The sequence below is a fragment of the Protopterus annectens genome, chromosome 13.part0, assembly GCF_019279795.1.
Source record: "Protopterus annectens isolate FY-2018-M chromosome 13.part0, PAN1.0, whole genome shotgun sequence".
NCBI classification, from domain to species: Eukaryota; Metazoa; Chordata; order Ceratodontiformes; family Protopteridae; genus Protopterus; species Protopterus annectens.
This window is the reverse complement of record NC_056747.1, coordinates 57,475,676-57,501,958: the sequence shown is the minus strand read 5'-3', so window position 1 is coordinate 57,501,958 and position 26,283 is coordinate 57,475,676. Positions and strand designations below refer to the sequence as shown.

General features: G+C 39.5%; 1 protein-coding gene across 4 annotated transcripts in view; it reads left to right on the top strand.

Moving 5' to 3' along the window:
- Positions 1-26,283, top strand: part of CTXN1 (cortexin 1) — a 535,945-nt gene that overhangs the window by 482,304 nt on the left and 27,358 nt on the right. For 2 of the 4 annotated variants that reach the window (XM_044090615.1, XM_044090616.1), the window contains exon 2: positions 539-678. The exons of 1 other annotated variant lie outside the window; for it this stretch is intronic. The gene's annotated coding sequence lies outside the window, so the exon portion shown is untranslated. Of the gene's footprint in view, positions 1-172; positions 282-538; positions 679-26,283 lie in introns of those variants that run through there. One more of the 4 variants, XM_044090617.1, reaches the window with a different exon arrangement.

Sequence of the window (26,283 nt, the reverse complement as noted above, 5' to 3'; positions counted from 1 at the left end):
AGTACTTCGATATCTTACACAGATGAAACTGGATACTCCCTGAAAATATGAAAACGTGTTTGTCTTCTGGATTTGTATGGCTGAACTGGCTCACTAAGGAAGTAGCTCTCATGGTCTGCATGAACAGGATGAAGGGTGTGGCTACATAATATTTTGCAATGTGCTACATGAAAACTGTAGAGAAAAGCATGGTTTATGTATTAAATGTTCGTGTCGTTGATTGTGGGTACTGAAATCTGCTGAAGAAAGCTGGGGCAAACACTACGTATGTAAACAGGCAGGTAACAGAAGTAAGATGCATCTTACAATGTACTGACAGGCTACAGTAATAGGAATTAGATGTATAAATATGTTGTGTGAATGGATTTATGTCTGCCTTGCTGAACCTGTGCATGTGGCTGTGGATGTTAGAGCTTGGTTGTTAAATAGTTCATTTTAGGATTAGCTGAACTTCTCACTTCATTTACTACTGTTTTATATACTGTCACGATAGCACAGAATAAAATTTCAGATTTATTTATTCATTTATTTTCAATAGACTGCGTGAGAAATCGGATTATACTTAAAGGAGAGATGCTTCTTTTCCCTGGAGACTCAGGCACACAAGAAAGTTAACAACCTTATTTAAGGTCAGATTGTGAAAGTTTAAACGGATGAGAATCAATCCCAAATCTCCAGGTCAGTGCCTTTCACACTATCTGTACTGACTAATTATGCACAGATGTACTGTCAAACAATCAATAAGTATAACTGTTAAAGTTGGCAGCAATTAGCAGGATCTTTATTAACTGAAAGGAGACTTTTTGTTAAGGAATGTAAATGCCAGAAGGCTACAGCATTAGGAAATATTGACACAGACTAGATGAACTATGCATATGACCAGAAAAGAGATTTGTTCTTATGCCTGAACTCTGTGTAATTAAACCAGCTTGCTTTAGGCAGTTGGTATAGGACCTGGGCTTGCTTTAGGCAGTAGGTATAAGGACCTGGGCTTGCTTTAGGTAATAGGTGTAAGGACCTGAGCTTGCTTTAGGCAGCTGGTATAGGACTTGGGCTTGCTTTAGGCAGTTAGTATATGACCTGGGCTTGCTTTAGGCAGTTGGTATAGGACCTGGGCTTGCTTTAGGCAGTTGGTATAGGACCTGGGCTTGCTTTAGGCAGTTGGTATAGGACCTGGGCTTGCTTTAGGCAGTAAGTATAGGACCTGGGCTTGCTTTAGGCAGTAAGTATAGGACCTGGGCTTGCTTTAGGCAGTTGGTATAGGACTTGGGCTTGCTTTAGGCAGTTGGTATAGGACCTGGGCTTGCTTTAGGCAGTAAGTATAGGACCTGGGCTTGCTTTAGGCAGTTGGTATAGGACTTGGGTTTGCTTTAGGCAGTTAGTATAGGACCTGGGTTTGCTTTAGGCAGTAAGTATAGGACCTGGGCTTGCTTTAGGCAGTTAGTATAGGACCTGGGTTTGCTTTAGGCATAAGTATAGGACCTGGGCTTGCTTTAGGCAGTTAGTATATGACCTGGGCTTGCTTTAGGCAGTTGGTATAGGACCTGGGCTTGCTTTAGGCAGTTGGTATAGGACTTGGGTTTGCTTTAGGCAGTTAGTATAGGACCTGGGCTTGCTTTAGGCAGTTAGTATAGGACCTGGGCTTGCTTTAGGCAGTTAGTATAGGACCTGGGCTTGCTTTAGGCATAAGTATAGGACCTGGGCTTGCTTTAGGCAGTTAGTATAGGACCTGGGCTTGCTTTAGGCAGTTAGTATAGGACCTGGGCTTGCTTTAGGCAGTTAGTATAGGACCTGGGTTTACTTTAGGCAGTAAGTATAGGACCTGGGCTTGCTTTAGGCAGTTAGTATAGGACCTGGGCCTTTTAATCATAGTAAGAAGTAGGACTTTACACCACAGTGCATGGTACCATACTGTCCATAGATTGCAAGTATTCTGGATGTAAAGATGGAGCAGGCTAAAGTGCGGCACAAAAACATGGAATTTACTGACAGATGAGCACTGCTTGGCCAGCTTTGTATGTCCACTTCTTTAGTATAGATACCACCTTGGGCTTCCCATGAAAAGAGGCCACTAGCCTAATGAGAGTAATCTGGTCAAGAAAGGATAAATAAATAAAATGTAGTGCTTGTACTTCAGATCCTGTATAACCAAGGCTGTACCATCCTTAGTGACCATATAGAACTCCATTTTATTTTTCTGTCCTAGCCTTTTTCTTTGTTAGCTTTTTCTCCATGTTCATATCTGCCTACTGAGCCTGTGTTTCTGCTGTTCCTCAGTCATCCCAGATAATACTTTTTCAATACTTCATAGAGAGAGAGTCCATGAGGATGTCCGTGTAGAAGTGTGATCACCAAGATTTAATTAACAGCACTTGGCTAAAAGATGTATTTAGCAGTGAAGGTCACTGCAGCCAGGGTTGACCGTTGCTTTCAGGTGCAGTATCCTTAAAGATGCTTATAATAACTCTGTGAATGCAAGGATGCATCTGTAAGGGGGGGGGGGGGTAGGGGCATGTCATTCCAAAAAAAAAGTCAATCACATTGCTTGCTGACTTACTTTTGACAAAGAGGATCTTTAGGGACTGTGTTGGATTCATGTGAGAATCCACAAATGATGTTTTGTAACACCTCTGAAATGCAGATTTGTGTTACAGCACCATTTTCGTTAGTCTGACCTTCACATTTACCACCGTGGGACGCACAGTTACAATGCTGCAGACATTCACAGATTATATCCCTCCTTTCTACTGCTCCTGTTCTTTTATAGTGCATTTCCTCACCTTCTACTCCTGCTTATCATGGTTTATTAAGTGATGTGTGCTCTCAGGTTGCCCCCCCACAATAAGTATGCCAAATCTAATATGGATTGGAGTCAAAATTTCAGAGAACTAGAACTTACAGAGCTTCTGTGTCAAAGTAAATTCTTTCCTTGGATTACATGGAAGCAAATATGAAGAAAATGTATTTGAAAGATAAAAATCATAAATCCAGCCAAGACAAGACTTGATGTATAAATTAGGTGAAAGTATACAAGTTTATGCAGTGATGTTACTGTTTCTGCCATATCTACTTGTTTACCTTTGTACTACCTGCACCATTTCATACCTGAACACTGTCAATCAACCATGATCTGGTTCCTCTATCCTAATTTGCATGTCATTATGCACTAGGCCCTAACTTGCGTGTTATCCTAATTTGCATGTCATTATGCACTAGGCCCTAACTTGCATGTTATCCTAATTTGCATGTCATTATGCACTAGGTCCTAACTTGCATGTTATTGTATGGTAGTTTGCATATTATTTTTCCTGTGCTTTCGGACTGTCGATCTATAACATGGGTTATACAAATGACTGCCTAGCTGTGTGTTCTAGTCTCCCTAGCTGCACATTCTGGTTTTCAAAACAAGAATCCATTGCAGACTTTGTTAATTATTTCTGGATACCCTCCCTCAGTTTTGACTATGTTGCTGTTATCCTATTCTTCCTAAGCATTATACCAGGAATGAGGATGTGAATGCACAAAGGTGGTGCTTCTACTGACACTGGGAACTACAGACCTATTTGCCTGATTAGATTTATCTGCAAGTTCATGGAGAGAATCATCATGGACCTTATCAACAAAGATATGGGTAATCTCCAAAGACTAGATCCTACCCAGTTTGGATTTGTCAAGGGGAGATCATGCTGATGGACTTCTTTGAGACGGTCACAAGGGCTCTGGACAAGGGGAAATCTATGCATACAGCCTACCGAGACCTGGCCAAGGCATTTGACATTATCCCTCACTCAGGCATCATTGACAAACTCTCCCAACTAGACATCAAACCTTATATCGTAAGGTGGGTTGTGAACTGGCTCTCTGATTGAACCCACACAGTCCAAATAGGGGGAATCCACCTCTAACAGCAGACCCATTACCAGTGGTGTTCCACAGGGATCAGTCCTGGGACCCTCTACTATTTGGAATCTATTTCTCTGAAGTACAAGCTAAAACCAAGAGGTTGTAGCTGACAAAGTTTGCCTATGACTGCAAACTGAGTGCAGTTATAGAATCTCTAAACAATGTCAACATCCTTCAAGAATGTCTTGCACAAAAAAAAACTGATTGGTGCCAAAGTCATGGCCTAAAACTCAATCCAAAAAAAAGTATCATCATCCCTTTCAGCAAGAGCAATGTTCCTGCAAATTGCCACATCAATGGCAGTACCCCAAGTGCCCACTCAGTGGTGAGAGATCTGGGCACTCAGGTTGACAGCAACCTTTCCTTTGATCACCATGTCTCCAGACAGGTAAGAAGGGCATTCTATATGGCTCACCTCATAAGTAAGGGCATTGCCTTGATAAAAAGTAAAGTCATCACTTCCCAATACTCTCCACTCATTAGGCCAATAACTGAGTACAACACCCCTTTTGGCAAGTACCTTTCAAAGCACCTGCAGTAATTGGAGAGATCACAAAGGTTCCTCACAAAGAAAATTCAATGTCTTCAGCAGCTATCTTATATGGATTGGCTGAAATCACTGTCACTTTATTCTGTTTCATACAGACTGCTCAGAGGTGATCTCTGCCTTGCATATAAAGCTCTGACCCCGCTTTATTGGAAATGTTGTACATCCACAAGTCAAATGGCACATGGGTTACTCATTCTAAAGACCTAAACCTAGAATGTGACATCAGTAGAACTGGATGTACAGCTTGATCTCCCAGAGGTTACCACACCTTTAGAATAGAATCACACTTCTTATCAAACAGGGCACATCATTGGCCCTATTCAAACACAATCTGGATGATTGGATGGATAACCATAAATTCACCCCTGGAGTTCCACCTATGTCCCTCTTGGATAGGTGCTGATCACGGTAACAAGGGTAAAATTTGGCTAGGCTTGTAAGGGCCCTCAGGCCATTAGCCTAGTAACTTCCTATGATCTCATGATCCAAAGTACTAATAAAGGATAAAAGACTTTGAAGCAGATACTCTGGAAACAGAAAGATGGAATGGACAACATACTTAAAGAAAGCATTAAGGAAGGCTGAAACATCATGAAGTCATACATAAGAGTCCTAATAAGCATCAGTATTACAAACCAAAAATGCAAAATTGGGATAAGACATTAAGATAATTATATAAAGAACAATAGATCGTATAAAAATTGGTAAATGTAAAAGTTAAATGGGTAACAAAATATTGCAATGATAAGACTAAGAAAGAATGAAAAAAGTAAAGCAAAACAATGTTCTCTTGCAGTTAACATGCATGGAAACAAAAAACATATACAAGTGTCATTCAGCTGTTCAAATGTTCACTTGTTTGAACTGAGGTTGAAGACAGGCAAAAGTGATAAAATATTCAAAGATCACAGTGTTCACTTGCTCAAACTGGGGGAGAACACAGGCAAAAGGGATAGAATATTCAAAGATCAAAAATTGACATCATGTAACAGACTGGAGTACAGTGGGGATTGGGAATTTGCCCCCTCCCCACTGTAGTGTGATCTTGACTTGGTATATTTAAGTCACAGTGGATATAGGGCTGCAGGGGGGCTTGCTACCCACTGCAAAACATAAAAGCTTTTACATTTGTTTTTTTAAATGTGTTTAACTACTTTAATTTTGAACATATTTGTTCGAGTGGTTTGTACTCAATATTTTTCTTCAGAAGAATCACTATACACACACACGCGCACGGCTGAAGGGTAGAAGCTAAACAGCAGCTATAATCATTGTATAAGAAACAACTATAATAATGTCAACAAGGACCACAGCAGAGCTGGTGGTAACGTAACTAATAAATTCAGTCAGAAATTATTTTAATTTAATGGTAGGACGACAATTTTTTGTATTTAGATATAGCTCAGGTAACAGGACTGTATAGTTGAGGAGAAACGTATGATGTGAGCACACATTAAAACTTAAAGCAGTTAAATGAACTAGGGCAGACGAAAGTATCTAACAGAGAACTGAACAAATTAAGCAGAGAAGTGATTGCTCATTAAGTGTTATTACTCAATAAATCATTAAGTACAAGCTCATTACCTGAACACTGGAAGATTGCCCTAATTATTCCAGTCTATGAAGCCAATGGAAAGTGAATTTACTAAACAGATGCAGATCAGAAAATCTGTTCAGATGTGTATGTAAGCTTATGCAGAAATGTGGCCTGGTCATTGCGCAGAGTGACCCTTAGACAAGCATTTACAGATGCTGCTTTAGTGAAAGTCACTCGTATCGGTGTTCCATTCATGGACTTAACTTCTTTGACTGTATACCTGGATTTATACATTTAGTAATGTCTGTGACATAGTTCATTATCAACATACAGAATAAAACTACCTTGTTTCAAAGACTGGAGTTCAGATATCGAATGTCTGTCACTTCTGTAAGACTCAGTTGGGCCCAAGACCTATCATTTTCCCCGAGTATGCTATATACAGAGGAAATTATATTACTTAGCAAGAAGTTTATGCGATCCATGCATGATTATTATTGTGAGAACTGAGTTACTGAATCAATAACTACCGAATCCTGCTTAGAGAAACCTAGTGACTGGATGTGAAACTCAGTTTACTACAGTTGCTATAGGTGTTCAGAAAAAAAAAATGAGTGAGTAGTAGAAGGAATGTAAGGACATTCCTGCAGAAGGACAAGACATCTTGCGCTCGTATGAGCAGATGTGCCTTTATGCCCCTGCTAACAATGTATTCCATCTGAAATGCTACATGGTCTTGGAGTGAAGAAAATGTTTGGTTTTGTGAAAAAAAAAGAGCATTTCTCTTTCTCACTAACATAGTAATGAGGCGAATGTAGACAAACCTGACCTCTCTTTGCCACCGAGATAAAACATTCCTGTTATACAGATGCCTATTAAAACAGGAAATGTATTTCATAAAATTCTCCATTCAGTAAGTAGGATTATTGATATAAACTGGAATTTGAAGATGTAGCTCCCTTCTTCGTATTATGCAAACACACTCTATATAAAGCTGGACAAAAATGTTGCTTGACTAAATATTCCCTTTTTTAACATATGAAATTGATGCATTTTGAAGAACTTTAACTGATTTCAAAACCTTCTTTGCAATTTTTGTGACTCTAATAACAGCTGGACTAAAGCTCCCGGGTTATCTTTGAAATAACACTGATACCTAAAAGAATCCTAAATGTCTATCAGAGTATAGCAGGTCATATGAAAGAGTGGCCGAGTTTTCACACTGCAGTGTGCAAATAACTCTGTTGCTTTTAATATGTTTACAGCAAGCTTTTGTTATGAACCTACATCATTAACAAAAGTGAAATAAATAGTAATATCTTGCAGCAACCAATACTGAAACTATTAGGTATGAAAAGAAATAGCACAGTAAATGAAAGTTTGATAAAAAAATGCCCTAAGCTTCAATAAAAAACAGCCACGTATGATCATCATGGATTATTGTGTACGGCTAGTATAATGGTCCCAGGGAAGAGTCATTCATAATGTGGGGCTATAAGCCCTCTTTTACTGAAATACAATATTAGGTGAACGATTTACCAAGCATTTGCTCATCAGATTGTGCTACCTTTGTAAAGAGACTACCAGTGCAAAATAAAATGCACTACAACTTACAAATTCAAATGCACTTTTGCATTTTATGATCTAATTGTTTACTATAATCTTATGATTACTCCTAGAACAAATATGGGACCATTTTCAGCAGTATCAAAGACTCATAGTATCTCCTGAAATGATGGTGTGCTCTTCTAGATGTCTGTACTTAAATATTTTACTGTAGTTACTTGTTGCATATTTTTGGGGATACATTGAGGTATGAAAAAAAAGGAAGACAAATGCTTATTTAAACTCAAGAAGCTAATTTTATATAACAAATATGTTACTGCATTCAGTTTATTAGTGAAAGGCATTTCATTTAAACCAATGAAAGGAGAATTAATGTGAGAGACCAAACAAAGTCAACATTATTTAAGAGAAATAATTACTTTTTCTTAAATAATGGCCTGGTGTTCTGATGTACCGCGCATGCCTCGATAGTACATCAGAGTTGGGGCAAAAGCAATGGGTTTAACATGAGACAGCTTTTAAAATAAGCAACGGAGATCTCTGTTGATGTTAAACTCATTTAAGATCTCTGTTGCTTTCGCTATGTTAAACTCTTTGTCCAGGCATCGACCTTTTTCCGTTAGTATATTGAGACGCTGGTTGGGCTGGCCAATCAAGGAATTGTATAATAGTAGCCAATTTCCCTGGACATCTGGCAGAAAATTGTATAATATGGGCTGCTGATCTTAATGAAGTGATGCTATGCAAAATGTTTCGAAAGCCGGCAACAAAGGTGTAAAAGTGGGTACAATACACTGAGAGTTAAAAGAGCACATTGAAAGCTGTCAATGTTAATACTCTCAGTGAGATGTATTAAAGCATATGGGGCAGTCTGGGACTCAGTTTTAAAGTGTTGTGATATGTTTGCAGTTAAGAAAATGAATCCCGATCTCGCAGAAGTTAGGCAACATGAATATGGGGTAAAAGTTTTTCAACTGAACTGTGAATTCTAATTGTACAGGGATTAGTGGTTAAATGTTTCCTATTTTACTGCAAAATTAAAAGATAAGAAATTGGTTTATTTTCAAATGTGACAATAAAGGATAGTAAATCCCTCACTGAGAAACACACAGGCAACTCTGGAAGCAGTGGAAATGGCTTGGGGGATGGACACACCTAACATGGTTGACTTAAAACATGTATGCAGGCAAGGAGGGACCTTTTTAGAAGCAGACCATGTAACTATTTATACATACAGGGGCCATACATTATCTGGAAGTGGACACCATGTGGACAAAAGCTGGAGAGATTGAAATTGACTTAAAGACCTACAAAAGGGTAGTGGACATGAATATCCAACAGCTTGTACATAGAGAAGCAGGCACTTTCATTCCTTGAGCAGACATTGCACGGTACGGTACATTTCACACAGCTGACCTACTGTCTCTTTGGATTAGATTAGTTGTTTCTAAGTAAACAAAGCCAGGGTGCAGTTTCTAGCAGCAAAGAGGATCAATAAGCAGAAGTGAAACTCTTGTACCTTTTCTTTTTTTAATGCATTTTTCATATTAAAAAAAAGTAAGTACAACATTGCATTTACACTGTTATAATGTGCTTCAGAACTTAATTTTATGGTGATACTAATACTTCTCTTACAGCACTGAGTATGAAGAAAATAGTTACTTCAGCTTTGCAGACATGCTGTGTTTAAATAGGAGAATATGATTTGTCTTAATTTGTCGCTATTAAGTAAATCAACTGTAAATATTAATAACATATTCAATCAAGAAATAGAGCTTGCTGTTCAAGCCATTGCAACAAAGCTCTGATTAGAGTTAGAACATAAAATACATGATGTGTATTAAAATAGACTTTCTTGTGGACAGAAGGGTCTGTTAGGAGAAATCGTGCAGTAGAATCAATTACTATAATGAGAGAAGCAGTGTGTTCATCTGCTTAGCAAATGGAGAACAGTGTGAACTGGGACAGTTGCGAACGTGTGCATGCTGGGAATAAGTGAGGACACCAAAAGCATTAACAGTGTCCCTTCCATAAAGCATATTACCAGAAATACTGCACTGTATATTTGTTTAGAAACTAAAGTTGTTAGACAAAAGGTAAATTAAGGAGACAATCCTAGCAGGAACAAAAGTTCCTTTACTTCTACGAGGCCCTTTGACTACTCCTTGGACAACCTTGTCTTCCAAATGATTTTCACTTCATTTCTCACTACATTCCATTCATTATCAAAACCGTGTCCACAGCTTCCTACACCTGTAAAGTCTTCCTGTAATTATTGTACCATTTAATCACAAACTGGTATGAATACACGGGTCCCCTACGAAATCCCAAAAGCACAGAATCCTGAAGCCCAAAATACAGAGATGAAAAGCCCGAAACCCCACATCACCGAAAGACCAGAAGCACGAAATGCAAAATCCCGATGTTAACGGATACTGATTTAGCGCTTCTGGTGTTGGGGTTCAGGTAAGTATGTGTGTGTAAGTGTGTTTGTGAGGGGCTTTAGTGTGTGTAGGTGTGTGTTGTGACTGTGGTGTGTGTGTGTGTGAGGGACTGTAATGGGTGGGTGTGAGTTTGCCTTGTGCATATGTTTGTTCAATCTCAGAGTTAAAATAATAAAGTAGGGAGTGTGTGGGGGGCATAGCCCCCCCACATGGGGGTGCCCCCTGCTTATCTGTAGTGTAGGGTGGTTTGCTTGGTTATGGGGGGGTGGGGAGTGTGTGTATGTTTGTGTGTGTGCTGTATGCATGTATTAGTTTCGTGATTTTGAATTTCCCGCTTTCAAAGTTTCGGTAATGTGGGGTTTCGGGCTTTTCGTCTCTGTATTTTGGGTGTCGGGATTCTGTGCGTTCGGGATTTCGTAGGGGACCCGATTACACACAGTATCTATTCTACACTGCATAGATTTCTTTTATTCTAATCTCTTGTACCTTATAAATCAATAATATAATGTCATTCACTTCTTTATTATACTGTAGATTGATTTTGTTATCAATTCTTATTTCATTTTATTTATCAGGTCAAATATTTTTGAATTTTCAATGATCTTTTTTTAATATTCACCATGTTACATTGATTACAAACTGTCACTGAAAATTCATCAAACCTTATTACACGTTATGTATCTAAATATATTTTCCAGTGTATGTATAGCTTCCTCATGAAGTTATCCCCTTATCTTTTGAATTAGTCAGAAATTCTAGTTCATTCTTTTCCTCGTTATAAAGATCATTTGCTTTATTCCCATCTTGTGTTATACTTGCTTCCATATGATTTATATTGAAATATTTTAAGCAGTATTGCAAATAATTAGTCCTCTGTCAAAATTAAGCACAATCTTGTACATTCATCACAACCCTCACTGTGCAGATGCCATCAGAATGTTTGGCCTGTGAAAGGTTTTATGATAGAGATGTGCTAGTTAAAAAACATGAAACCTAAAACTGAGTTTTGTATGATAACAATGACTGTATCATTTCAATATGATGACTTTTACTCACCCAATGCTCTACGTCCCCAGTTAATTTGCCACAGCATCAGTGGTTGCATTTCGCAGGCAGGGAACTGTAATTCTGTTAACTTGTAATATTTTTAGTATTTTCTGTTACCCTGTAATACTTTTAGTATTTTCTGTGTTACCCTGTAATATTTTTAGTATTTTCTGTGTTACCCTGTAATACTTTTAGTATTTTCTGTGTTACCCTGTAATACTTTTAGTATTTTCTGTGTTACCCTGTAATACTTTTAGTATTTTCTGTGTTACCTTGTAATACTTTTAGTATTTTCTGTGTTACCCTGTAATACTTTTAGTATTTTCTGTGTTACCCTGTAATACCTTTTAGTATGTTCCTGCCGTGGACATAAATTTTGTGGATCTGCAATTACCTTTTCCCATTTTTCTCATACACTGGAGTTGTTACTGTTAACCTTCAGCTGACATGGGCTGTGAACTCTTACTTTTCTATTAAATTATCTTAAGGGGGGGGGCTTAGATCAACTCTACGTGATTTTTTCCCCAGAAATATTAATGTAGTTTCTTTTCATTATGACAGCCTTTTGTAAATCTGCTCCATATTATCTGTCTGAAATTCAATTTCTTCTTTATTACACTCATTGGTAGTTACTAGGCTTGCAGTCCAGAGGACCATTGAGGAGCCTAGCCCAAATTCCAGTTGTCCCCCCAAGCTCTCTTCTTCTTTCGGCTTTTCCCAGTTAGGGGTCACCACAGTGGATCATCTGTCCGCTCATGATTGGCAGTGGAGTTTTACAGTGTCGAGTTGCCAGCTCGGCGCCTAACCTTGCACAGAAGGTGCACACATGCGCGCACTCATGCCTAGGGCCAATTTAGAGTGTCCAATCCACCTACAGCATGTCTTTGGAATATGGGAGGAAACCGGAGCACCCGGAGGAAACCCATGCAACCACAGGGAGGACATGCAAACTCCACACAGAAGGCACCCCAGCCGAGAATCGAACCGGAGAACCTCTTGCTGTGAGGCGGCAACGCTAACCCCAAGCTCTGTCTGACTAAATAACTTGCTCAATGTTTACATATTAGGCAAGTGAGGGCTGCAGGACTTAAACCCTATACAACAGGAGCTACAGGTTTCTATTCTACTCCTGTTTGATTAGCTGAATATTCTTTCTATTCTAGTTCAGATAAACATCTTGTGGTTTTCACCTGCTGTCCTTAACCGTCTGTACCAGCTGCAGACTAATAAACCATTGCTCTCACATCTGCAGGTGTTGCGGTAACCTTTAGCGTAACATCCCTTAAGTATTTCCATCATTCTTAATGGTTCTACCAACAGTTCACCTTCATAGCATGTTCGATCATTTCTGTTTTTATGTATTTCCATTTTGATGTATGTATTATTACGTTGCTTTATTATTTCCTCACACAAGCTTCTTATTCCGCCCTGTTCTTTCCAATTTAGGAAATGATTTTATTTCCTTTAACTTCCTATTACACATATCCCTACTATACCTCCTTCATATTTTCCATACTGTTTAACATCCGTAAACACATCTGTGTTCTTTTTCTTCCTGTCAGTTGATATTGCTTTCTTAAGTCATTTGATTAGGTTACCTTTAAAATCACTCCCCACGTTCTCTGCTGTTAACCATTCTAATTTTATATTCCACTCAAGTATTTTAAATCATGTTTGATTAGATAAATATTCTTTCTTTTCTAATTCAGATAAACTCATTGTGTTTTTCACCAGCTGTCCTTACTCCCACATGAATCATTTAATGCTCATTACCTTATCAGTGTTTTACTTTGACAAGAATAACATACTCTACTCCATTTGTTGTAGTGACATCAATAAGGGTCCATGAGAGTCATTACATCTGCTTTGCTTTTAACACAGTTCAATGAAATTGAACAGCCATTTTCTCAGACTACCATACACATAGTCCATCAAATTGCAAGAGATCAATATAATACAAGGTAAGAAAAAGTAAATACTTTGGGGGTGGACAAATGTCATAACCCCCCCCCCACACACACACACACACACACATATAGGGTGCTGCATTCCTACCTGCTATTACAACTGTCTTGCTACTCACACTACACAAGGTAGGGGAGGAAAAGCCCCCTGCTCTGAAGTAATGGGACTTCAGAAGTGTCATTAAAAATGGCTGGAATGTGGGACAGGTAGCCCCTACTGGCAGTGCAAAAGGGCTTGCTTTCCATCAAAACAAGGACTACGCATTTTACGCAAGTGTGTTTTTTGGTATGCAGTCTCTGTTTTGGTACCTTCTCATTTTTGTGTTTTTTAGCACGGTCCCCAGTCTTCCAACATACTATGTAGCCCTTTCTCTGCTTTTCTTTCACTTCACCTTATATAAGCTGTGTTGTTCGGCCCCATCACTCTTCACTAAGGTTTACTAAATGCTTATAATACTGCCTTCTGTTCTTATGTCCTTTCCTTCATGCATTCATTTTACTTACTTTGCATGGAATTTATACATAATAGTTTTTGCTGCCTGCAGTCCACATTCTAATTTGTCTTCTTATTGTTGTCGTAAACCAATACATCATTACCATCTTCATTAGTGGTCATCTAATGTTGCTGGTAGCCTATCTTTTCTTGGGAGAAATGCATCCCATTTTTATAAGGCATACAAATCTTTACTAAAATAGATTTAATCTAACCAGCAATACTTTTGTTTTTCATGCATTTTAAGTCCTTTATTAATCCCTGTTCCAAAACATTTTTCTGGGCTGCCTGTTAATTGTGACATTATCCTGGGAATACCATTATGATACCTACATTTATCTATTATTTTCTAACAGATTCACAGCTATCCTTCATTTTCTAACATTTAGCAGTGTTCATTTCTCCTTGTCTTAGTTTGTCTGTCTGCCTACATCACTATCTCTCTACATTTGGTTCTTTACCTATACATCTGTGATATTGGCTATTAATACCAGACTGAGTGGGCATATTTCTTCCCTGTACAAGTGATAGAATCTACACCATTCAGTACTGAAGCTACATGTATCAGAATTTTTACCTTTCTATATTTTAATTTCTGTTGCTGAAATAGAGTCTTATGATACCTTTGGCTCATTTTTAACCACCTTTCCCTTTCTTGTGTACCATACAAATCTGCCTTTCACCGGAGTATTTGAAATCTGCTGCTAAGGTCTGTATTCCCTTGTCCAAGGCTTTCTTTCACCTTCACCTCCCTTATGCTCTGTCTTCACTTAACTATACTTTCCACAAACATTCATGCTGAGATTATGTTACGTATGAACCTGCTTTCCATCTGTCCTACATTTTCTGATGCAGATCTTTTCACTGATAATTTAAAATACCCTCTTTAAGCAGGTACATATTCTGTCAGATGTTTAAATACTCTGACATTGACTACCTTGGTCTTTGTTATACTTGTCCTATTGTCAGATCTTTACCAAGATATAGCACCATTAATGAAGAACATGGATTCTTATTTCTTAGCAATGGACAACTTCAAAGTTTAATAATATGACTCCTTATAAGCATTTCATTTTAAAATGTTCAACTGATCATTCTGCCCTTCTATATTAAATAAATCACTGTTCCCTTTTAGGGTTCCTTGCAACACACTGTATTTTTTTTCATCAAGTAATAAATGGATTGTTTTAGAAATAATTATTTCACGGGAGTTATCTTTTCCAAAGTTTTCACAGAATCCATGAGTCCAGTACTTTCTGCATTGCTTATCCTTTAATAGCAACACTTGGTATCCTAAAATGTCCAGAAAAAAATTGTGCTATCAAATAAAACAATAGACCTACAATGTTGTACAACCTCTCCCTCTAGTGGTTAAAATGCAAGCCTGACCAGTCCAGCTTAGTTAAATGAATAGCTCTGTTGCTCTTAAAAATGTGTCTTTTTTGCTATTATTAGTAGCTGAACTATTTTAGTAGCTGAACTATTCTAACTGTATTGCTGTGTTGTTTTGAAGCAGATCCTTCAGCAGAAAAACTACTCAGTTTCATATTGGAGTACAGATGCTGATTATATTTGTATAATTAATTTGCAATGTACTTAATCACTTTGGCTAGAACGTGGTTCTGCAATTTATTAGATATTAGTAACATGTTTATACTGGTTCCTTAAAGCACGTAGCTAAACAGTGTGACATTTACTTTTGGAGCGGTTGCTGTCCGAGTTCTTCCATCTTGATTGGTTTACTGACTTTCCTTATTTACATTTTATTGTAGGCGATTTTTACCTTTTTAAGCAATGTGCATTCTGATCCTTTTTTACTTCCAAATTATTTAACAGATATAGCTCATCAGGACCTACTTCCTTTTTCACAGATTAATTCTATGCTTTATTGTATCTTAACAGTGCAATGCAATCTTAATGTTCCTACATTCTAAATGAGGTAATTTCCTTGCAACTTTTTGCGTCATATAGTTAAAGTGGTTTCATATCCCTTTGACACATTGCATGCTCTTTAACGTGAGGCCTTCTTTATGCACTATGTATATTTACTACCAAGTTTCTCTTCACAATTGCTGTCCAATGAGCTTTAGAGGCTAGAGTAGCATCCTTGACTCTTAGTAATTGCTTATAAGAAAACAAATATTGCTGCTGTAACAAAGCGCAGTACAACCCATTAAGATCTCCTGCAGTGCCCTTGAAGCAAATGAAAGTACTGAGTCTTGTAAGAGCCAGTCTGCACTCACAATAAAAACCTAAGGGGTCTGTGAATAAGAAGAAATAAGGAAATTACAGCTGCCTAAAGCCGTTTTGTATCTTGTTTTATCAACCGGTCTGTCAGAAAGTAGCTTCTATTTGCCAAAGGAGAAGGCCTTTTATCACAGTGAGGTCTAAATAACTCCGTTATAAAATATTTCTCTGAAGGCAGAGGTAAAACAATGAAAAACGTTTGTTTAAAAAGAAACCATAGTTCTGAAAAATTCCACACTACTTCAGAAATGTTGCTCAAGTGATGATTAAATACATTTCTTATTTATTTTTTTAACTTAGGTGCTGATTAACCACATTTATACTGATCTATCTTTTTTAATAATGTCTAGGTAGCATTGTACTGGCTGAAATATTTCCTCATATGCTAGCTTATTTATGGCTTACTGCATTAACCCAGTAAGCTATGCCATGAGACAGTAGGTGATAAATCCGCAAGAAAAGCAGTCTGAAAAAGTATTGCAAATGTTGCTAAAGAAAAAAGTAGTTTAGAGAGACACCTTTTATGAAATTATCACTTTTTGCCAGGGTCAGACTATGTGGTCCTGATATGGGGGGGTCCACATTTTAGTTGGTTCTGCACATTAGGTCAGAGTGACTATACAGCCTTGGGGATGTGGTACGTGGTTTTCTGAGATGCTTACTTTTTAACCACTAGAGGGAGAAGTTATACAGCATTGTAGACCTATGGCTATGTATAATGTAAGGGAAGGGCAAAGGGCAAAGTCCTTAACTTGGAAGTACTCATTTTAGCTTTTAACACGTTACACTTTTTTGTTTGCTTCTTTCATATCATGGCCATGTGAAAAATCATTTCATAGTATGCAAACGTCATAACTAAACCTCTTTTTTTGTCATACATTCAGGACAGGATGTTTTTGTGAATATATGCTACTGGGATTGTCTCTGTGAGAAAAAAAATATAGTTCAAGGAATGATTTTACAATCAAGAAGACAACTCTATTTATATTCTAACGTTTTTCTTTAGTTGATTCACTAACCAAAATAGTAACTAGTTTCTTGTGGGGAAACAACCAATTTTTAGGCATTCAAGATAATAAACTCCCTTTCTCTAAGAGACCCCCCCTCCCCAAAGCATGTTTTATATAATCATATTTCTAAGCAGTATATTGGGAATAATCCTCAGATTTTTTCCACATTTTACTTTTAGATGAACAAAACCCAGCTTTTAGCCAAAATGCAGATATATGCCCGATATATCTGAGGAAGAAATAGAGACCTGGTCAAGCTATTCCAGAATGCAGGGAGGCAGTGAGAATCTAACAATGGTACGTAGTCAAGGGCATCACATTGTCAGACATTCCCTTTCTGAACCTGGGGTGTGGATCTGTGAACAGCTTCTCTTACCCACTCCCTGAGACTGCTGGTTCAATAATTTTGCTTAGTCAGTTTCCTGGGGGTGTGGTACCTGCAACGACTGACCTGTTTGCCATTTAGAAGGACATGCTCTGGCAATGTAAGCCTTTTCACCTAATGAAGAGGAAGATTGCTTCCATCCCCCTAGATTCTATGCCTCATTTCAAATTTCAGAGCAAAAGGAGCAGAGAAGGGTATCACTCCTTCCTGATAAAGAAGGGATGACTTTAGGCTCTCAAGTCTTCATCCGTACAGGAAACTATTATAAGACAAGAAATCCAATCCCCCTCCTCAACAGTTTGGAGAATGACCAGGCCCACATCAGGAGGTGGTTCACACCTTCTCAGTCACATAGCATTCACATGATTTTGACCTCACTTATTCTGTGGTCAGGCTGTACGTGACAGCCATTTCTGCCCATCATGACCTTGGATAGATGAAAAGCATGACACAGCATCATAGGTTCATAGGTTCATACTAGGCTATCTGCCCAAGGGCATTTATAAGTGCCTCTGTCACAAGATTCCTCTAGTCTCTGGGTGATGAATCTGTCCAGCATGTTCTATTAAGTCAAGGTTTATGGTTCTGAGGGATCTAGATTTTTGAGGTGAAGCATATTCATCAAATCAGGGTTTGACATGGCCTTATATGTCAGGCAATGAGACTGAATAGAGCTGGAGTTCTTTCAGTCGGGCAGCATAAGACATATTTTGAGACCCTTTATCCTTTTGGTGAGGAACTTTGGGGCCTTTCCAGCTGCTGCAGGTGTCTGGTCAGATATATTCCGGAATGGGCATTGTACTCAATCATAGGGTCTAATGAGTGATGAGTACAGGGCGATGACCTCCCTTGATCTGAATGTGAATCCCTTCATGATCAGGTGGGCAATGTAGAAGGTTTTCCTAACTACTTTAGCAACATGGTGTGTCAAACGAGGCTACTGTCAACCTGGGTCCCCAGATCCTGATGACTTCTTCTGTGCTCAGTGGATTGCCACCTATATGGTAGCTAGGTAACCTTGTTGTTTTTCCGAAGGGTATGACTATGCATTTCTTGGCATTTAACTTTAGGCCATGGCTCTGGCACCAGTTATCCGTTTCTGTGAGGCCCTTCTGAAGGATATCTGTGTCAGATGTGTTTTAAAAGCCCAGTTTGCATCAGTTTGCAGCAGTCTGCAAACTTTGTCAACTATAACCCCTCTGTGTTGCTTCAGAAAAGTAGAGTAGAAACGAAAGTGGACCAGGACTGAGCCCTGTGGGGGACCACACTTGTGACAGGCTTTGAGTCTGACATGGCTCCAGCAACTCTGACCCTGTGGGTTCTCACTCCAGCCAGTTTGCAACCCATCTTGTGATGTATGAGTTTACATTCAAGCTGATGAGTTTTTTGATGATACCTGAATGGGGTATTGTGTCGAAGGCCTTTGCCAGGTCAAGGTAGGCTGTATGGACTGCCTTTCCCTCATCAATGGCCTTGGTGACTGTCTCGAAAAAGTCAACCAAGTTTAAAAGGCATGATCTGCCTTTGACAAAGCCAAACTGGTCAAGCAGTTCCTTAAAAGGGTTCTGTATCTTTGTCCTCCTTTGAGAATATCCCTCACCCCCTCACCCTTGGACTAGAATTTCATGAATGATGTACTTGCCCATGCACAGATTGAACCTGCATGTTCAAAAACACTGCAGTTCATCTTTTGGATCATGCTTTACTGATAGCCATGACATTCCATCACATTTACCCAGAGAACATTAGATTCAGGCTGTTGTGTGTTGAACTAGATATTTCATCTGTTTTAAAAACTGACTCCTCTTTAAACCATGGTGATTCAAGCTTATGTTTCTTGATGCAGCCAAATATTGGTACATTGAGCTGTGTGCGTGCATATAGAGAGAGAAAGAAAGAAAGAGATTGCGTGTATGTATGGTGGTGGCTGGAACCCTTAAATGTACTGGCTTAGGCAGTTTGGTCAGTATAGCATAATAGTAGGTGGTCCCTTTGGAGACTAAGTCAAAATTAAAGTTAATTGGGGACAGCTGCACAGAGGGACATCTACAGTGCAGTGCCTTGAGTTAAGATAGATTCTTGACCTTTGGGTCCATGGAGGACACTAGCTGGAGTTATGTAGACTAAGAGGAAGAAGGGAGAAAACCCTGATGTCATCCCTATGAGGAGAAGGACATAACTTGTGAGAGGAGAAGCCAGATGGATTTATCAGTGCCTGTGTAAGGGAGGCCACTGTTAGGATTTGTTCTGCCTCTGTGGAAGTGCATGGAAATTCTTTAAGAAGCTCTTTGGGGTTTAACTCTGCCTGACTGGAAATGTGAGATTCTTGGATTTTACTCTGCCTTTATAACTTTGTACGTGAACGTTACCTGACTGGAAATGTGAGATTCTTGGATTTTACTCTGCCTTTATAACTTTGTACATGGACGTTACCTGAATGGAAATGCGAGATTCTTGGATTTTACTCTGCCTTTATAACTTTGTACATGGACGTTACCCTGAATGGAAATGCGAGATTCTTGGATTTTACTCTGCCTTTATAACTTTGTACGTGGATGTTACCCTGAATGGAAATGCGAGATTCTTGGATTTTACTCTGCCTTTATAACTTTGTACGTGGACGTTACCTGAATGGAAATGCGAGATTCTTGGATTTTACTCTGCCTTTATAACTTTGTACGTGGACGTTACCTGAATGGAAATGCGAGATTCTTGGATTTTACTCTGCCTTTATAACTTTGTACATGGACGTTACCTTAGAACCCTTGAACGTGAATGAGCACTGCGCTTGAATGGACTTGGCCAACAGTGTGTGTTTACTTTCTTCTGCGGCATCTTTTTTTTTAAACGACTAAAGCATTTCTCCATTGTGTCAATAAAAGTGACCTTAAAATTTCTAACTCTGTTTTCATGAAATGTCATTTCTCACATTAGTGGAGAATGGATTTAAAAGCTGTATTTCTATATGTACTGATATAGCTGTGCGATTAACAGCAAAACCAGTTTACTTAGTTTTAGTAAATTAGTTTATGGGGAACCCCTTGATTCCTAACCCCTTCCCCAATAACACACCCCTAGAAATTGCTTCCATTTTCAATTCATACTTCATAGATACCATCACTTCCGACCCAACCACCCTCTCACCTCCCACCACCCCCCTACTGCAAAACTGCTCATTCTCACTAAATCCCATTCCAACCAGCTGCATTAAAAATTTTCTTCTCAAACGTAAGCCATGTTCCCCATCAGCTGATAACTTGCCATCTCTCTTCCTAAAGGCTGCTGCTAACTCCATAGCATAACCTTTTCTCAACCTTGTGAATCGCTCAATCATTGAATCCAATGTCCCAACTCTCTGGAAAAAATTCCATACCATACCAATCCAGAAAGGTGGAAATTCTGTAGAGCTCTCCAATTATTGACCTATTGCCATACTATATCGAGCACTGTGTTCATAAACAAATCTTGGCTAATCTCACTTAAAAAAAAAAAAAACTGATCACTTTCACCCAGTAGGGCTTCTACCCCACCACAGCACCACCACTGCTCTATTTCCTTTACTAACTCCATCTCCCTAGCCAGACACAATAATAAACTAGAGTCCTGCCTCTTTATAGATCTCTCCAAACCTTTAACACTCTCTCTCACTCCATCCTCCTCTCCAAACTGTCTCAACTTAATCTCTCCCCACCAACTAAAGGTGGAGAGTGACTGGATTCCAAACCCTCAGACATGACCGCTTAAATAGGACAGGGGGTGGGGTAACCTTAATCTACTCTAACCTGCTATCCATCACTCCCTACCCCAATCCTATCCCTCCATTCAACAATGCAGACCTAGTAATAGGCCTACTAAAAATAAATAACCACAAAAGCATTTGTATCATGGCCCTCTACACCCCCCCCGGTAACACCACTATTCTAGAAGAAATTCTCCTATGGACCTCTACCAATATAAAGCTAGAGACCTTCATACGTGGCGATGTAAACATTGATTGGAATAAAATCAACAACTCTAATCCCACAATATCCATCAATCTACTTAACTTTACCCAACTAACTAACGCCATTACTAGAACCAACAAAACAAACCCCCCAGGTACCACACTAGACTGGATCCTAGTATCCCATCCTAATAAAGGCTTAAACTCAGGCATCATACCTGACGCTATAGGGAACCACCTGCCAGCATTCATCCACCGAGCAACCCACTCCTCTCCTCAATTACACCAATATATTCACACACGCAACCTTACAAACTTTAACCCCACTACTTTCTCCAACTCCCTAAAACAAATAAACTGGAACCCTCTAAAAACTCTTCCACTGGGCAATACCGTAGATTTTTTCATCTCAACCTTCTTAAACATCCTCAACTCCCTAGCTCCACCAAAAAGAGTAAAAACCAAAACCACCCCATGGCTAACCAAAGATACCAAAAAAGTTTATGCTACAAAGAGATAAGTCCTGGAAAACATACCATCAAAACAAGCAGCCAGAAACTTTTCTTAAATATAAACAACTATGCAACCTTGTTAAAAAAACAAATCATCAGAGACAAAGTCCTACTATATCAAATTCCAGTCTAACCAATCAAAAAGCCCCAAACATTTCTGGAATTCCATTAATTCACTTCTCAACCTAGGTAGCAAAAACAACCCCTGCCCTGACTCCAGCAAATCTGACCCTGAAATAGCCTCTCTATTCAACTCTTCCTTTATCAACTCCATATCAGAACTGACCAAGACCTTTCCTAACAACAACCCTTCACCTCAACCAATCCAATCTTCCTCATCCCCTACACCACCCTGTCTGCCCCCAATCCTCCTCCAATATTTGAACTTAAACCCATCTCAACCTCCCACATAAAAAATGACTCTCTAAATTAAAACCATGCTCCAATGCCCCTGACAATATACCATCTTCCTTCCTAAAAATAGCTACAGATGGAATCACTCTCCCCGTTAGCATCTTGATCAACAGATCCATACAGGAATCTTACGTGCCCAAATTATGGCATGCAGCCTTTATTCTACCTCTCCATAAAGGAGGCAAAAACAATAGTATCTCTAACTACCGCCCAATAGCTATCCTCTCCTAAATCTCAAAACTTCTGGAAAAATGCATCCACCTTCAGTTTATGCCATTCCTAATCAATCACCAACTAATCACACCAACCCAACATGTCTTCCAACCTGACCATAGTACTATCACTGCCCTTCTCTCCTTCTTAGACAATAAATCTTGCCCGTGACTCTGGAAACATAGTATCTACAGTTCTACTAGATCTGTCCAAGGCATTCGATACCGTCTCCCACACCCATCTTTCTAACCTTAATCTCTCTCAGAATACCTTATTCTGGTTCTCAAGCTACCACTCTGACAGATCTCAAGCTGTGAAATGGGGAAAAAGCACCTCAACCTTCCTTCCTACCCCTACTGAGGTACCCCAGGGATACATATTTGGTTCAATGCTGTTCAACATCTTTATTAATGATTTCCACACAGCCATACCAAACTCCAAACTCGTACAATGTGGAGACAACTCAACTTTAGTCTGCTCCACCTCTAACCTCTCGGAGCTCCAAACAATGACCCAAACTGCCTTCTCCACCACTGAGAACTGGATGCTCCAAAACCACATCTCTCTAAATGCCAACAAATCCAAAATACTATTATTCTCTCCTTCAAAAGCCTTCCCTCTTGATAAGAACTCATTCAAAATTATTAGCCAAAACAACTCTACTATAGAGGTTTGTTCCCTTTGCTAAACTACTCGGGGTTACTATTGATGAACACATAAAATTCTATACTCATATCCAGTAAAACATTAAGAAAACCCATATAAAACTTGGTATGCTATACAGAAACATCCACTTTCTCTTTCCTTCCATCAGACAAACTCTTGCCACTACCTATCTACTCCCCTCACTAATGTATGGCCCCTCTACTAACAAACTTATCTGCCTCTGTCTCCTCCAAACTGGAAGTCTATTATAATAAAATTTCTAAATTTGTCAACAAAGCCAAATATTCCTCCCATCATTGCGCTGCCCTTCATTTGTTAAATTGGCTTGAACTCACCAACCATCTAGACTGTCTCCAAATTACTGCAGCCCACAGACTAATTTTCCAACCTACTAAATGCCCAGCACTAACAAACATCCTACAACCATACACCCTACATAGAACTCTAAGATCCACTCACCAAAACCTAATTACTGTCCACAAACCCAACCGTCCTGCTGGTCAGCTTCTATTATCTTTTTCCATAGCTAAAAAATGTAATTCTCTTTCTTCCTCACTAAGGACTTGTGAAAACTTTAAAACTCAGCTACATTCCTACCTTTCCTCTAATATGAAATGCAACTGCACTCTCCCCTCCTAGCGTACTAATCACTCCTCTCTCTCCTGAATGACTAAACTCCTGACTAACTCTGAGTACAAGCTAACCTAACTTAAATGTACATATTGTAAATAACATAAATGTAGGTATTGCAAATAACATAAATGTACGTATTGTAAATAACATAAATGTACGTATTGTAAATAACATAAATGTACGTATTGCAAATAGCTCATTCCACCCTTTTCTCTCCTTTCCAACTAAGCCTTTACTCTCACTCTCAATTAAGTCACCACTGCCATCCTAAATATTTAGATACTATGTAACCAAAGAATTTATTCCTGTTCTCTAACATGAAATGAAATTGTAATTGTGTCTTCTTTACTATGATTGTATCTGTAACTAAACTAGGTTATGAGGAGCTTTTCTCCCCGGGCCTCCACTGAAAAATGACTCCCTGAGCCCAGTGGACCTCCCTGGTCACTAAACTGGAAATAAATAAATAAATAACTAAAATAAACAAACTTAACTCCTGGTTTAACAGCTACCTCACAGATAGACAGCAATCTGTCAAATGGCTCTCTGCTCTATCCCCCTATCTCCCCATCAAAATGGGTGGCCCACAAGGTTCAATTCTAGGCCCCATTCTTTTTTTTATCATTGTTACTAACCAACTTCACACTTCCTGTCTTCAGTCATCCCTCATATGGTATGTAGACAACTCTACAGTCATCTCCATTGCTGACAACCCCTCTGACCTGTTCATCCTGACACTGACACAAACATCTTTCAACCTCAAACTTGGCTTAATGACAACCAGCACATACTCACACCTAAAAAGACAATAATTTTTATCTTCCTCCCAAAATACCTTTACCATCTCAAACCATCATTCTCCATCTCTTCCCTAACACCATCACTATCATAGCCGAAACCCACACTAAGCTCCTTTGGGCAATCCTTGATGACCAACAAATTTGACTTCCACATACATCACTGTATCAAAAAAAAAGACAGAGCTCAGCCTACTGTAGAGAAACAAAAGGTTCCTTACACCAGACTTAAGAATCTCACTTGCCCAAGCATACCTTCTCCTTAACCTCTTCTACAGCTCATAAAGCTTAACTTACAGTCCTCACTACTTTCCAAACTCAAAACCACCTACAACAAAGCTGCTAGATTTGCAGTTAATCTACCTTCTAACTCACACCAGCGCCATGCTCTATGGACACTCAGCTGACTAGAGTCACCTACAACAAAGCTGCTAGATTTGCAGCTAATCTACCTTCTAACTCACACCAGCGTTGTGCTCTACGGACACTCAGCTGACTATCTACCTTCTAACTCACACCAGTGTCGTGCTCTATGGACACTCAGCTGACTATCTAACTTCTAACTCACACCAGCGTCGTGCTCTACGGACACTCAGCTGACTATCTACCTTCTAACTCACACCAGCGTCGTGCTCTACGGACACTCAGCTGACTATCTACCTTCTAACTCACACCAGTGTCATGCTCTACGGACACTCAGCTGACTATCTACCTTCTAACTCACACCAGTGTCATGCTCTATGGACACTCAGCTGACTATCTACCTTCTAACTCACACCAGTGTCGTGCTCTATGGACACTCAGCTGACTATCTACCTTCTAACTCACACCAGTGTCGTGCTCTATGGACACTCAGCTGACTATCTACCTTCTAACTCACACCAGCGTCATGCTCTATGGACACTCAGCTGACTATCTACCTTCTAACTCACACCAGTGTCGTGCTCTATGGACACTCAGCTGACTATCTACCTTCTAACTCACACCAGCGTCGTGCTCTATGGACACTCAGCTGACTATCTACCTTCTAACTCACACCACTGTCATGCTCTATGGACACTCAGATGACTATCTACCTTCTAACTCACACCAGTGCCATGCTCTATGGACACTGAGCTGACTATCTACCTTCTAACTCACACCAGTGTCATGCTCTATGGACACTCAGCTGACTATCTACTTTCTAACTCACACCACTGTCATGTTCTATGGACACTCAGCTGACTATCTACCTTCTAACTCACACCAGCGTCATGCTCTATGGACACTCAGCTGACTATCTACCTTCTAACTCACACCAGTGTCGTGCTCTATGGACACTCAGCTGACTATCTACCTAACTCACACCAGTGTCGTGCTCTACGGACACTCAGCTGACTATCTACCTTCTAACTCACACCAGCGTCATGCTCTATGGACACTCAGCTGACTATCTACCTTCTAACTCACACCACTGTCATGCTCTATGGACACTCAGCTGACTATCTACCTTCTAACTCACACCAGTGTCGTGCTCTATGGACACTCAGCTGACTATCTACCTTCTAACTCACACCAGTGTCGTGCTCTATGGACACTCATCTGACTATCTACCTTCTAACTCACACCAGTGTCATGCTCTACGGACACTCAGCTGACTATCTACCTTCTAACTCACACCAGTGTCGTGCTCTATGGACACTCAGCTGACTATCTACCTTCTAACTCACACCAGTGTCGTGCTCTACGGACACTCAGCTGACTATCTACCTTCTAACTCACACCAGTGTCGTGCTCTATGGACACTCAGCTGACTATCTACCTTCTAACTCACACCAGCGTCGTGCTCTACAGACACTCAGCTGACTATCTACCTTCTAACTCACACCAGCGTCATGCTCTATGGACACTCAGCTGACTAGAGTTTCCCAACAAACTCTTATTTCCTCCAACTTCTCATTATCCATTCTATTCTCAACA